The sequence below is a fragment of the Periplaneta americana genome, chromosome 2 (assembly GCF_040183065.1).
Source record: "Periplaneta americana isolate PAMFEO1 chromosome 2, P.americana_PAMFEO1_priV1, whole genome shotgun sequence".
Classification (NCBI taxonomy): domain Eukaryota; kingdom Metazoa; phylum Arthropoda; class Insecta; order Blattodea; family Blattidae; genus Periplaneta; species Periplaneta americana.
Window position 1 is genome coordinate 72,226,529 of NC_091118.1, and position 15,221 is coordinate 72,241,749.

The 15,221-nt window shown below is 36.4% G+C and overlaps 1 long non-coding RNA gene across 1 annotated transcript in view; it reads left to right on the plus strand.

Annotated features, from left to right (window-relative positions):
• Window positions 1-1,779: 1,779 nt before the first annotated feature.
• LOC138695281 (uncharacterized) overlaps window positions 1,780-15,221 on the plus strand; it is an 833,114-nt gene continuing 819,672 nt past the window's right edge. Inside the window, exon 1 of the long non-coding RNA XR_011331112.1 lies at window positions 1,780-2,077. This is a non-coding gene — a long non-coding RNA (uncharacterized lncRNA). The remainder of the gene's footprint in view (window positions 2,078-15,221) is intronic.

Here is a 15,221-nt window from a genome sequence, read left to right on the forward strand (position 1 = left end):
TTAAGTGAAAGAGAACAGTTAATTGAACTCTCGAATGACACCGGACTTAAAATGAAATTCCAAGAGGAAGGCATGGTTAATTTCTGGATCTCATCACAAGTGAAAAGAGAATATAGTGAACTGTACAATGGTGCTTTACAGATTATAATTCAGTTTACTTTTATGTCTCTGTGTGAGAAAGAGTTGTTACCACTAACTCTAATAAAAACAAAGTACCGAAATCGACTCGATGTACGTGACAATCTCCGACTTAAGCTTGCCAGAATACATCCAAATATAGAACTGTGTAAGAATCGGCAAGTTCGTCCATCTCATTATTGCTAGTATCAACATTTATTTATTTTGTTTAGTTATTAAGTAAAAAATTATCCAAACTCTAATAGCTTTGATTTATTAAAAAACGGAAATGAATTTTTTCTATTAACATTAATTTAATTAGTTAATACTAACATAAAATTATTTAATTAATTCTGTTTTAAAATATAAATATACTGGTATTAAAATTAACTACAAAAACCAAAAATTTGCTTTCGAAAGGAACAAGAGTAAAGGCTGGTTCACAATAAACCGGAAAAGAGAATCGGAACGAAAACGAAAACGGTAAAATTGTTAAAATGTATACATTTAAATGTGAGCATTCACAATTAACGAAAAGCTTGCCGGAGCCCGGGATCGTGAACGGAGAGTTGGCCAAGTTTCAACTTTGGCATTCACGTTTCCGATCACAGCCCACTAGATTCATTTTATTGCCATCTAAAAGCTATTTTGTCGTCGTATATTTTGTAGCAAGAAGACCGTGGCATAACCTATGCATTATTTTGTTCTGTGCTGTGCATCATGGAGCAAGTTTTATTTGATGAGATTCTAATATTGAGTGTTGAGGAAAATCCTCACGTTTACGATAAGCGGCGCGCATCATATAAAGATGAGAAAATGAAGAAGAATACGTGGCTTTTAATAGCTGCATCTTTGAACACAGATCGTAAGTGAATCATATTTTATTACTGTATTGGTTGTATTACACACTACATATTCATGCTTGAATTCAATAACTACTGTTGTGTTCATTTTTGTTCTATTACAAATGTTTCTTCTGTAATTATTTTGCCTTATGGTAGACTTAAAATAGGTTGTGATAATAAAGATGCATGAGCATATTTATAGTACCGTACCTAATGAAATGTTTCACTTGAAATTTCGAAGTTGGTTAACTTGTGTTTATGTTGGCTGCCTTGTACTCATGAGAAAACGCCATTGGTCAATTATACACAACTAACATCAGAATGCGTAATATCGACTTTACATATCATTATTGACATGCATATCTATATGCATAGTCGTCTACGTTCTCGGTTTATTGTGAATAAAAAATTTTCATATTCACGTCTTCTGCTTCTCGTTTTCATTCTGGTTCTCGTTCCCGGTTTATTGTGAACCAGCCTTAAGGAGGTCCGCGGAACTATTCTGACTTAAAAAAGTGGTCCCCACTTCAAAAAAGTTTGAGAAACTCTGATTACTAACCGAAATGACCGACTGGGACTGTTTCGCTGAATTGATTGGCAATTTACTGATTGGACTAGATTGGATTGGTTGGTCTGGTGGACTGGTTTGTTTGGAATAGCTGAACGGATGCACTAATCGATCCTGCGATCTATATCCATAGAAATCCTTTATATTCTATCAGCTATCTCCTTAACTAATGTAGCGTCGTGAAACATGTGGGCGCGGTGTGACGTTGGACTTATAAAAAGCGCCGGCGGGCGGGCCTGCCTCAGTTCCACACGGCCCCGCGCTGTACCAACTTGTCGGTTATGGACGCTTCTAGAACCAAATTGGTGGCGCTCAGACACTGAGCGGTGTGAAACCCTCTACTTCGACCGGTGCGCGACCAGGCATCGATGATATCGACTAATTATCTCATATAAATCTATACTCGACTCGACGTGGATCCGTAATAATATTTGCTCCTATTATTACGTCACGGATATATTAACCGTTGTCCCTTGTGCCAAACAAGTGCTTCAACGTGTATGCAGTTTAAGGAAGACGGAGAAAATCCAGTTTCGTCGTCATTAAGGTGAGTAGTAGTAGTTTTATTTTGCCTGGCAGCGTTAAGGCCATAAGGCCTTCTCTTCCACTCAACCAGGTTTCAATAATGTACAGTAGTGACAAAAAAAGGGGGCCTATCCTTGTAGCTGATTTCAGAGCCTTGTTCACTCCAGAACACGATAGACTGGTAACTAAGACTGTCGTGGTTCGAATCTTGCCTGGGAAGGAAACTTTTTTTTTGTTCCTTATTCAAATTTATTCCCAATACTTTTCGATTGCAACGATATTTTACTACTTAATTAACTTATTATTCCCAGAACATGAATTTTATCAGCAATCGAAAAGTATTGGGAATAAATTTGAATAAAGAACAAAAAAAAGTTTCTTTCCCAGGCAGGATTCGAACCACAAAAGTCTTAGTTACCAGTCTATCGTGCTCTGGAGTGAACAAGGCTTCGAAATCAGTTACAAGGGTCGGTCCGGTTTTTTTGCCACTACTGTACATGAAATACAAAGTTATGTGATAGATTACAAAACAACACAAAAGAAGATACCTTAGAAATTACAAATAGTTGAGAGCAGTGTCAACTTTAGAATACGAACGCTTCACGTATGAAAAATACTGTCCTTTTTCTATTTTTTTTTTTGTTCGGAGAATATTTTTTTAAGTTTATTTGTACACGCTTTAACATCTGTGATCATATCGTGTGTTTGGGACCTTTGGGTATATCAATAGGGCGTTTTTACCGATTTTTTATTTTGATTAATGTTTATGATATTGGTGATTGAGGCGGCGGTGATTTATGGTATGTAAATTTCCAAATCGGCATTTTACTTTCTGGCTGAAGAAAACTATGAAAAACAGTCTGATGGTCGTCCACGGGGTTTGAACCCGGGACCTCCCGAATGCGAGTCTCAAACTTTGCCGTCTGAATCAACTCTCTCAGTCTGGAAACACTTCGTCGTTAAAAATTATTCCACACTTTGCCAAATAGAAAGGTTGTATCACATTCTAGTAGGCCTATATACAGTCACGAAACTAGAGTTTATGAGGGTGCTAGGAACAATAGACTGTGCAGGTACTATTTCGCATTGTCTGTGATGAGGCGATAGTAGCGATCCTAGTGGTTAGCAACTATTTGTGGATGCATATTTACTACGTATTGAGCTTCGTGACTGTATATACCAGACTGTGGTTGTATATTATCGGAAAACTCTTCGTCTTTTTCTGCTCTGACACATGTCAGAGCATTCTACTATATCGTCGTTGTTCCTGCAATAACTCCTATGTGCAAAATATACCATTTTTTTATCCTATGGCAGTCGTACACGGGGGATTGTGAATTATTACATTTTCGAAAGAAAGAAAGAAAGAAATATAATTACATATAGGAGATTTTATTATTCGCTGTATCAGTATTTAAGTTATTTAATAGAGCAAAAATCTGAAAATCGATAAATATGTCACATAGGAGTTATTGCAGGAACAACGACGATATACTATATGCGTATCATAATTTGTAGAAAATAATAAATTAGTATCACTAATTCTAATACTATTGGGTGGTACCGATACCTCGTATAAAGTGCCGCCTCTTTTGTCACCGACTCGCATACTAGAAATTCTAATACAGTCGGGTCCTCCCTAGCAATAAAATTTTCACCTTCAGTGTCTCTATTTCACATGCGTAATTCTAGTGTAATTTTATATTATTTGAATTTAATATATGGTGTACATGCATAACCTAAAACATTTCTTCTTCGTAGTTACTAGTTCAGGTGTGGATTTTTTTTATCTCAGATATGTAGTAAAACTTCATTCATATTGCCTACTATGTTTCTGTGGGGTCTAAAGCGTATAAATGAAATGGCATTTAACAACATCTGGAATAGCATTTTAAGACTATTTCATACAGGGTTGTTTCCGATCTCTGATAACGAATTTGAATGACGTCATGTGCGTCGGAATCACACAGACAGCTGAATTGCGGCGAGAGGTGACAGACCAGTAGTGAGTGATTTCATAATCAGAGTGCACGGTGTATCACAGTAGCAATGCCCAAGAAAATCGAGCCTTTTTGGGATGGGTACATAACAACTCTATCCGATGCCAAGTACAGTTACGTGAAAATCATAGGAGCCTGCAAAAAAACGTGGTTTCGTCATTTGCAAGAAAGGCATCTTGTGTGTATCTAATAAGACTGCCAAAGCTCGGATGGGATTAATTCCAGAGTGGAAAAAGCAAGCAAATCCATCCCCCGGCACAAGTCTCCGCACCCCACGAAATGATATAAATTAATACCATTCGAGATTTACCAATCTTATTAAGTAGGCTACACAGAAGATGCCTTTCTTGGAAGTAGCGTTTATTGCAGCCTTTTTTATTTTCACTTAACTATACTTGGCATTGGAAAGGCTCGATTTTCTTGAGAATTTCTGCTGTAAGTCGTCGTACACTCTATGAGATCACTCACTACTGGTCTGTCACCTCGCGCCACAGTTCAGCTGTCGTGTGACTCCTCACGCAAATTATGTCATTCAAATTCGTTATCCGAGATCGGAAACAACTCTGTACACCTGAAATCTGACTGATTAGTAGTCCACGGAACTTTATGCACTAAAAAAAATATGAAAATCTGCAAGCAATTATGTACTAAAACTGAAATATGCAGTAAAAATACACTTTATTTGAATAATATGATGTGAATGAAAATGTAAAGCACGGCTGCACAAATGCTCAAAATTGCAGGCGTCAAAATAGCCGTGGAACGGTGCAATGAGGTAAAGAGTACTGCCGTGAGGTAACCAAATACATCTTCCGCGATTATTGCAATAAGACGTCTAGGCGGCTGAACTAGACGGCGGAGCCTGAGTCGAAAGCTTACGCAGTTTAGCGATCGATCTTTTTTTTGTTCTAACCTTCAGAATAATGTTGTTTACATAAATAAAAAATATGCTTGTTATGTTTGGTTAGGCTACATTAGATAAATAAAATGTTAGGTTGGCACAACATATGAAGGTAATTGTGTGGTATCGATCACTGAACAGAGCTTATCTTTGTTTACTTTAAGTTTGACTCGACTTGTATATGTGAACGATTTTTTTTTCTGTCCTCAATTGTACAAAAACAAAATTGCGGTCGGGTCTTTCAGATACTAATTTAAACCATATTCTCAACGTTTCTGTCAGTCGTACTATTGCTTCTGATATCATCGCAAAAAAATAACGGAATAAACATCAATATGCTACGTTTTATGTTGAGTGTTATGTTTCTGTCAATAAAAAAAAACATTCAAGTTACCTCAATATACTTCATGTCAGATATTACTTAATAAAAACAAAAATTTTAAATAAATATGCAACTTAACATTTATTTATTTCGCCGTCACGTACACAGTTTGCACTGACACCCCCTTAGTATTATCACAGCCTAGTATATATAGTCACGAAGCTCAATACATAGCAAATATGCATCCATAGATAGTTGCTAACCACTAGGATCGCTACTATCGCCTCATTACAGACAATGCGAAATAGTACCTGTACAGTCTATTGTTCCTAGTACACTCATAAACTGAAGCTTCGTGACTGTATATAAGTTATTAGTCTGTGGTATTATCTTGTTAATGCAAGTGCTAAGTGCGTTCCGCAGTACAGTGCACTCTGCGAAGCACTGATGTAAAGTAACAATCATCATCATCATCATCAATTTCAAGGTGGACCGATTTCTATCCGTTCCGACTCATTTTTATTAAAACTTTTTTTATAAATGTATTCATTATTCATTTTACATATATATTTTAATTGATATTTAACTTTCTTCATTTTCAACTTTTTTTTTAAACTTTCTATGCCTTTCACGTAATTATTATGGCAGTAACAACCAACGATTTCTCCAGGCTCTCTGCTATGAAACTTCTTCTCTTAGGCTATCTGCCAGGATTAGTTTAATTGCCGAGAACGATCTCTCAACATCACATGATTGGGATAAGTGATTTCACTGTCGCGGGTTTTTAAATAGGCCTACATTCAGTTTTGTTTCTATGAAATCAGAGCGTCCTAGCACCGTTGTCGTCGCAGCAGTTTCATGAATCTCCTCTTTCTCCATTTTCTGAGATGTAGATTCTTCCTGTGTGATTGACTGTAGGCGTCTGTATCTGGTTAGTTACACTAAAAATTATGCGTAAATGCTTGGAGTTTGCTAGATCGTAACTTAACGTGAATTTTTTTTCTTTTCATCATTCATCCATATGAAACCACTTATGTAAACAAATTTACCCAGGGTGCGCCATAGGAGGCTGTTCTACGCTACATCCGCGACGAAATGAGATAATGATGGAGATTTGTTGGAATGCCACAGGGACACCGGAACTCCCGGAGAAAACCCCTATGTTACTAGTCCACGGATTTACCTAACACAAGTTACAAATCGGGGGCACGCCGGGGATCGAATCCGGGTCCACACGATTATAAGTTCATCGCTCTAGTCACTAGACTACCGTGGCGGGTATTTAAATTTCATTGTGGATGTTGAGTATTTATAGCCGATGAGAAACAAATGGAAAAGGGTTCGTCTTCGTTGTAATGTTATCTCGAATACTCAATTTAGAAACGTATCATCTCTTTTATATCTATGTATTTTGCATATCGTCGTTGTTCCTGCAATAACTCCTATGTGACATATTTATCGATTTTTAGATTTTTGCTCTATTAAATAACTTAAATAGTGATACAGCAAATAATAAAATCTCCTATATGTAATTATATTTCTTTCGAAAATGTAAGAATTCACAGTCTCCTATGTACGGCAGCCGTAGGATGAATAAATGTGTTTTTTCCTCCTACTGCAAAATTTTATATTTTGCACATAGGAGTTATTGCAGGAACAACGACGATATGGAGTTCTAACAAATACAGGGACATCATTTTATTTTTACTTCAACTTTTATTGTACCTGAGTTTTTAAATGTACTTCACTCCCACCCGTTCTACTAACGAAGTTCCAACTGTCCCCACACAGAACCAAGGCCGCAATACTGAGTTAGTGAGTATAGTAAGTTTCAGAAATATGTTCGCGTTTTCCAGTGACGAGAACTTCCAATATTGAATCATATTTTCGCACAGGTACTGTTGTCCGTTTGCCTACGTCGCATCCCGATTTCCCCCACCTGCTTCTGCTCGCTCCACTGTAAAGACTAGTGGCTGGGCTTTCTTAGCTCTTTTATGAAAACATTAATTTCTGTTAGGAATTAATTGGACGTCTACTTAATGTTATGCAACTGTTTAAAATAACTTAAATAAAAGGGCCTCGTTAAGTAATTAACTATCACGTGATTCCCCCCCTTTCTACGATCCTGCGACATAACCACTTGGACGGATAGTAGATAGCATGTCTGAGTAATTTTATCTGTGCGGCTCGGGCAGAAGTGAAGACTGAATTTAGAGTACGTAAGGTACTCTTTTATAGAGTAGGTACAGAATTATTTCAACATGAAGGACGAAACTGGTAATTGGAATTAGATGCAATAGTCTATAGTGCGATAATAGGCACAAAAGAACTGAAGCCTGTATCGAAATGAACGGCCACCATTTTCAAAATATTATGATTATTTTTCATTTTAACTTCATTCTCTATATTGTACGCTAATGTGCTGTAGAGAGTATAATATACACTGCATAATGAATACGTTCGCATGGATAACTCAGTTCGTGAGTAAAAACACTTATTGTTAATACTGTACTGTATTTTGATTAAACAAAACCTAATGAAAATTATCACACTCAAAATCGCGATATTTCCTACTTTACGTAAATGGATGAACTACTTTTCTTCCCTCCTGTACCTAGTAAAGTGATTTGTTTGTATTTTACGCCAGTATCATCGAACTCCAGTTGTGGAAGGAGGTAGCAAACGGTGTTTCCGGCTCTCAATCATTAATCCAAAGGTATAGCTAGGTTAATATTAAAAATGTTAGTAAAAATAAAATGATGTCCCTATATATAAGGTATAGAAAACCTTTATCAAAATGTCGCATAAGTAATTGTTATATTATCACGCTGTACCCAGTAGAAAACACTTCCGCTCTGTAATCACTGTTTTTTAGCCTATAGGTAATACCAACATGATTGTGTCAAAATTATTTAGTAGAACCAAACGTCTTTGTTATAGGATTACTCAAAACCATATCGGAAAGACAGTGTTGGTCTCAGGGGAAACAAATGAAGGCCAACATTCCTATAGACAGCACCTTCCTACCCTGAAGAGGAGTAGGCAATAGCATTCCTTCGCACACTATATTTTATAATTTAGGACCTAACATTCTAAATGTGCCAAAAGTAATTTTCTGAGATATTGATGAAAAAACTGAGAAATGCATGTTGAGATATCTACAACACCGTCTTTTGTCGCACGAATGAGTCACAGATGAGTTACGACAAAGACAATTTAGTACGATATTCTCAAATGGATGTTCCTGCCTTAGATTGAATAAAATGAAATTTGAAAAATCGGCACTTAATACATTTAGAATGTTAGGTCTTCAATTGCTTTACATACGCCATATGAGCCGGCGTGTTGCATCTATTAGAACACTCCATCCGTCATATCACAGATAATTTAGATCATATTTACGTAAAATACAGCATAGAATTATTTAGCATCTTGGAGGGAAATTAAACAGTAGTAAATACGGTAGAAATAAATTATTTTAAATTATGGTTTATTTAACGACGCTCGCAACTGCAGAGGTTATATCAGCGTCGCCGGTGTGCCGGAATTTTTGTCCCGCAGGAGTTCTTTTACATGCCAATAAATCTACTGACATGAGCCTGTCACATTTAAACACACTTAAATGCCATCGACCTCGGCCGGGATCGAACCGCAACCTCGAGCATAGAAGGCCAGCTCTATACCAACTGCGCTACCGAGGGCGACAAAATAGGGTAGATATTTATACGATGGACTAAGAATATTATGTGAATAAATATTTCTTAATATGAGAAAACGCCGAGAAAAAAGCATGTCGCTGTCTCTAAGTATTTCAACATATTAATACTGATAATTTTTAAAGATAAATTGAATTTTCACAACTCTAGCAGTAAAAAGGATGGCAAAATGGAGACAGGTTTCACAAGGCATTTTGTGAGGCACACATTCGTTGACTTTTATATTATTTTCTTCACATTTCTAGCTTTCCTACGTAAATTTATTTCACGTACAGTACATAAATTAGTACAAATGGGTGAAGATTTCATAATGTGCCATATATTTATTTGACGATTGAGAACTGCAAATAATTATGTATTTGGTTCCATTATTATTATTATTATTATTATTATTATTATTATTATTATTATTATTATTATCTGAAACTATGTGAAGGATTTTTGCTGTAGAACGGACAATATTATGTCAGTTTTCTCAAGCCAAAGAATTATTTTCCTAATAAATTATGCCTATTATATTTTGCAAAGCAATGGAGGATTTTGAATGGAATGTGCCAAACCTCTATAGTTCTATACGTATTGAATAGAGAGAATGGAGCGTAACGGACTGTATGGGAAATCGTTGGTACAACATGATAAAATTATGAAAACTTCATCTCCCTAAAAGAAATTAAGCCCTAAAAGAAATGGGCCACGGACCTGCATTCACTTCCCCAGACATTGGTGACGGCTCAAGATTAATGATTGTTCACATCGAACTCGGGCCCTGGCAGGGTTCAATCGTCGCCTTGTACAGATCACTGGAGTCATCAAGGAGCCAATTGGCTGGTCTCCTGATCTGAGAAAAATCATCAAAGAGCCAATTGGCTATTGTAAGATTAATCCCTACGCGTTCGAATCTTCAAACAGCCAAACTGGCTATCACCGTTTCGTGCCTAGACTTCTCCTCCATCGCGTCTCTCCTCCGGATCAGGTCGCTGTACTTCTGCCCCTCCTCCCCCCCCGTATGTTGTAGCTAATCAGTTACGTCCATTTTCGGCTTACCCACTGGAAATTTCTAGCGCTCCTTCACTGGGGCGGCGAAACCCGAAGTGAGACAAGTGGCCAAGAGGCTTGGAGCTCACATATTCAGTTTTTCACAGCCCCAACTCCCCCCTTGCAAAAAGGACGTCTTTTCACGTACCTTTAAAGTTTCTCCTCCCACTTCCCCTCATTCATTCATTCATTCTCTGAGGAAAAATCGATTATTTAGACGCTATAGTTACTCAAAATTAAATTAGGTTTATTATTATTATTATTATTATTATTATTAATATTATTATTATTATTATTATTATTATTATTATTATTATTATTATTAGCTTTACAAGCTATGTGAAAAATATTTACTGCAGAACAAACGGTATTATGCCAAATTTCTCTATCCAAACAAACATTTTTTTCCAATCATTAATGCCTATTGTTTGAAAAACTTTCCCTGTATGGTGTAAATACTCCGTACGCTATCTTCCCAGTGGTCTTTTCTCTGCGGTTATTCTTCTGTGACTTTCCCATATTCCTTTCTGGTGCAGCTCTCATCACATAATCTATCCATTTAAATAGGATTTTTGGATATCAAAATAGATATTAAAAAAAGGCAACAAGGATTTTAGGGCCTCTGAACCCAGTATGGTAGCCTATATCATATATACCCACATTGCTAGGCGTTATAGGCTATGACGGTAACAACTTTTGTCAGGTTTGCTATGCTACCATCTACTTCTTACATAAGGAGTCACGTCATAACTCCCATTTGAATTACGGGTGTTCGTTTACGGCGGACGGGTGGGAATCCTGGCGATTGTTCTCTTCAAAGTGCAACCGATTTTAACATAGAGATGAGCAATCTATGTGTGATCTGGGATGGTAGAACGAAAACGTATCTACAAAAAACAATATAGGCAAGACCCCGAGAGGTAAGCATCTTGTACCTAGAGATTAAAAAATTTGTTTAGTCTTCACACTAATCTTCATGTAGTTGGCGTTTATGTTACTGGTGTATTTATTTTTAATTTAGCCGCCATTGTGGTCTAGTGGCTAGAGCGATAGTCTTATAATCCTGTGGATCCGGGTTCGATCACCAGCGTACTCCCGATTTATAACTTTTGTTGGCCAAGCCCATAGTCCAGGTAACACAGGGTTGCACTCTGGGCAACGACTCTATATGTAAATTGGTCTATACAACTGGCTTCATATAGGTGAATTAAATGTTTTGTTTTATTTAACGACGTTTCCAACTGCCGAGGTTATATCAGCGTCGCCGGTATGTCGGAATTTTTTCCCCGCAGTACTTCATTTACATGCCAGTAAATCTACTGAGCCTGTCGCATTTAAGCACACTTAAATTCCATCGACCTGGCCCGACATCGAACCTGCAACCTCGGGCATAGAAAGCCAGCGCTATACCAACTGCGCCAACCAGGCCGACCATATGGCTGGACGAAGAAGAAGAAGAAGAAGAAGAAGAAGAAGAAGAGCAAGAAGAAGAGGAAGAAGGAATTGGCCTGCTATTCTTCTTGGAAAGTTGACCTTAAACAAGATCTTATGAATCGAAATTTTATTTTATTTTAAATAAGTATCAAGAAATTTTTCAGCTATTCTGAATATGAATCTTTTCTACTAGGTTTCAGAGGTGGATGTAAAGTTGTGTATTATGTCAGTATCAGCCTATCTCTACCGTGGAACCAACCCTTGAAGCAAACATGTTTTCGTCCCGTTCCTTATAACTTCAAGTCTACATTTTCAACTGGCTTTTGGCACGGCTGTAGCAAACTGTACATGTTGAAGCATGCCGCGTCCCATGAGTCACTGCATTGAGATAAAAAACAGCATCGCGTCTCCAACTGAAATTCCTGCCTGCGTTGCTCTGAGGATTGTAAAGGACAGACATTCTTTGCTGAATTACCATAGTTCGTTATCCTGAAATCCATTTTGACATACGTTTAAGAGGCATAGAAATTTATTGTTTATTTCTGTTTTAATATAGGAAAGCACTTCAGCATACTTGACAAAGAAAGTTGTATTTTAACATGCCGTCTTTCTATAAATTTGTTTGTACAAACTCAGTCTACCCCATTTTTTACATATTTAATGTAATTCAAAGTCATTTCGTTACCAAATAATATACATGAAATATAATCATATTATTCAAGGTTTAAAAGTAAAAAAAATAGTACCTATTGATAATTAAACGGGAAATTCGATGAAATTGAAACATACATCAAAAGCCCAGTATAGTTTCTTTTATAAATTCAGTTATACCTTACATTATGTGTAGGCTTTGGCATTGTATTCATTCATTCATAGTGTTCTGTCCAAGGGCAGGTCTTTCACTGCATACCCAGCGTTCTCCAGTCTTTCCTATTTTCTGCCTTCCTTTTAGGTCCATATTCACCAACGTCAGTAATATTTGCTATTATCTCAGATTTCTAAAACTCTGGTAATACCATTATCTCGATAACGCTCAGTTCTGTATTTACCACATAATTTATTATCCTAGTTTTCAAAAACCAAGTTTCGTTTCAGACTGCATTTGATCGTTAATTTTTTCATAGCGAAGCACGGAAAGAAGAGAGGAAAACATTTGACTAGCGTCATGGAAACTACAAATTCATTATAAAAATAAACACGTTTACGAGTATATATAGGTTAGATGTGCTAAAATAGTTTATCGACCGTAAGTTAAGGCCAGTGTTGACCAGAAACGTAGAAAGAAACGTAATATAACATGTCATGAGAAGGATTTTTTTTTCGTTGTTGGTAACTCTATAGCATCTATTAGATCAGGCATGTCAATTGATGCCCACAGGAGCAAGCCGCTTGGTCGAGCTATATTCATGGATGGCCAGCACTGATTCAATAGATAAAGGGAAGAGAACTTATTAAAACTCTATCCTTGTTAATTTTTAGATTTGCCTGAGAAGTATAAGTGCATTATAAGAATGTAAATTTTAATTTTAATGCTAATTTTTTATAAGTTTGATTTTTTTATTCAAAAGAAATATTTTCTCAACTTTTCGTATAGAAAAGTGAAATTTTCAGATAGAGGCCTATTTATTTGGTAGCCTTACAGAATGTTTTCGTAAATGTAATATACCGTATATACGTATTACTGAAGATAGTGTATTGAAAATTTTGAAAATATTCGCATGGAAATTATTTGTAAGGAAATTAATTAACAAAGCAACTACTGTTACATCATAAGCAAAAGATACGTGCCCATGTGTTGTAAAAATGTCAGCTCTATAGCTTTAGCAGATTTCGAGAAAATAATTTAATATTCTGATGATAGGAAGTTGCTCACAAATATCACCTTAAAAGCATAATGCGATAAGAGTTTTGTTATGTAATATTAGTTACACTTAAAACAGATACAGTACCCAGGTAACTTTGCTTTGTACTGTAATATTGTTTTGATTAGTTTATTGATTACTTTTGTAAGGCTAAAGATACCATCAATATAAATTCCAACTTATCATGTCATACTCAATCTCTTTCTTTGGAATATCACTTTCTTTATGAATGACGTGTTTCATCCACTTAATACAGTATAATATACTGCTATGGAATTTAAGTGAATATTCCTTCTCAACTCTCTATTATGTTATTAAGATTTAAAACACAAGTGCAATATTAAGAAATGAGTGTTAGTTAATCAGTTGTTTTACAGACAATATAGATAATATTAAACAGAAAGAAGCCATATAAAAATAACGACATAAAATTTCACGTTCAGTTTGAAGTTTGTGCACCACAGGTTGCTTATTCATATACATAACCCTTCCTCTTTCCATGCTTAGCACTTGCTGCCCGCGCACGACGTCAAGGTCAGAAAAATGCGCTTGCTTTGACATCACTGTATTAGATGCTTTATCGTTGTGCTAACAGATGGATTTACTTGTCAACAATGTGACGCTGAAACGTGTGTTCAGGTTATTGCCCTGCGACAGTCCTGATGTATTTTTATATTTGTGATGATTGGTTAATTAATATTAACCCGGCACACTCACAATCACACTCACATTCATACAGACTCTAGACACCCAGGGAATTCTTCTTCAAGAAAAATTCACCGAGCGCCGAGCCCGGGAATCGAACCCGGGACCTCCTGATCTGGAAGCCAGAATGATGACCAACAGACCACGGAGAAGGAATTGTTATTGGATTTGGTGACAGAAAACATACATGTGGAAGAAAAAAAAGATGGTGTAACAACTCAAATGAACAGTAACATACAAATTCAATTAGTTTTAAATCTCAAGGAAACGGGCCTATTCGGGATGCTACAAACTTGAGAAATATTTGGGAAAATTTAAAGAAGGCTTCTAGAAAGGCATCGGCGGAAATGAAGATGGAAGCATTGAAAACAGGTGGGGGCACAAATGATCCTACCCTTGAAAGGGTAATATAACTTATTTGGTCTTCAGTAGAGGGACTGAAAAATCTCACATGACGGTGACAGTGAACCGTTAGATATAGTTGTTAATAATGGTGATACAATTGTGCTGACAGAAGATTCCGCGGAAATATTGATATTCATCCACACAAAATTAAATTAGGAACAATATACACCAAATATGCTTAAGACTCCAGAAGCATCCAGCACTACAATCGACTGCATTAGAGCAGCCGACAGCGCTAATATTCAAACCATAAAAATTGCTCCACTGAAGCTACAAGTGAAGTAGCCTGTGACGACTCGGCCAACGTCAGTGTTACAGCTCCAATTTCTTAAAAAAATGTCCCCCCAAGTTGGACTACACGCAGAAGACCGATGCTTAGCAAGTCAGAAGAGCCCTTAGCAAAAATCCACAAGCTGAAGGCTGAGGCAGTAATGAAGAGCATTGAACAAGCAACAAAAGAACAATTGTGGAACAAGAAACTTCACTCTCTTCGACTACAGCAGGAAAAATTAAAACTCGAAATTGAAAGAGTGATACTTGAAAGAGAAAATGAACTACTCAAACACGAGAAAATAAAAATAAAAACTGAAATATTATTAAACAATAATTGAAATTCTTACAATGCATTGTGCTGATAATTATTCATTCAATTTCATTATTTTCAGTATAATTAAAAAATAATTTAGCCGTGTGAGTACATTAAAAAACATGAATAGTAATATGTATATAGTACATTTATTTACAGAATTGAACCATGAAAAAAGCAAATTATTTCTTCTGTTTTGT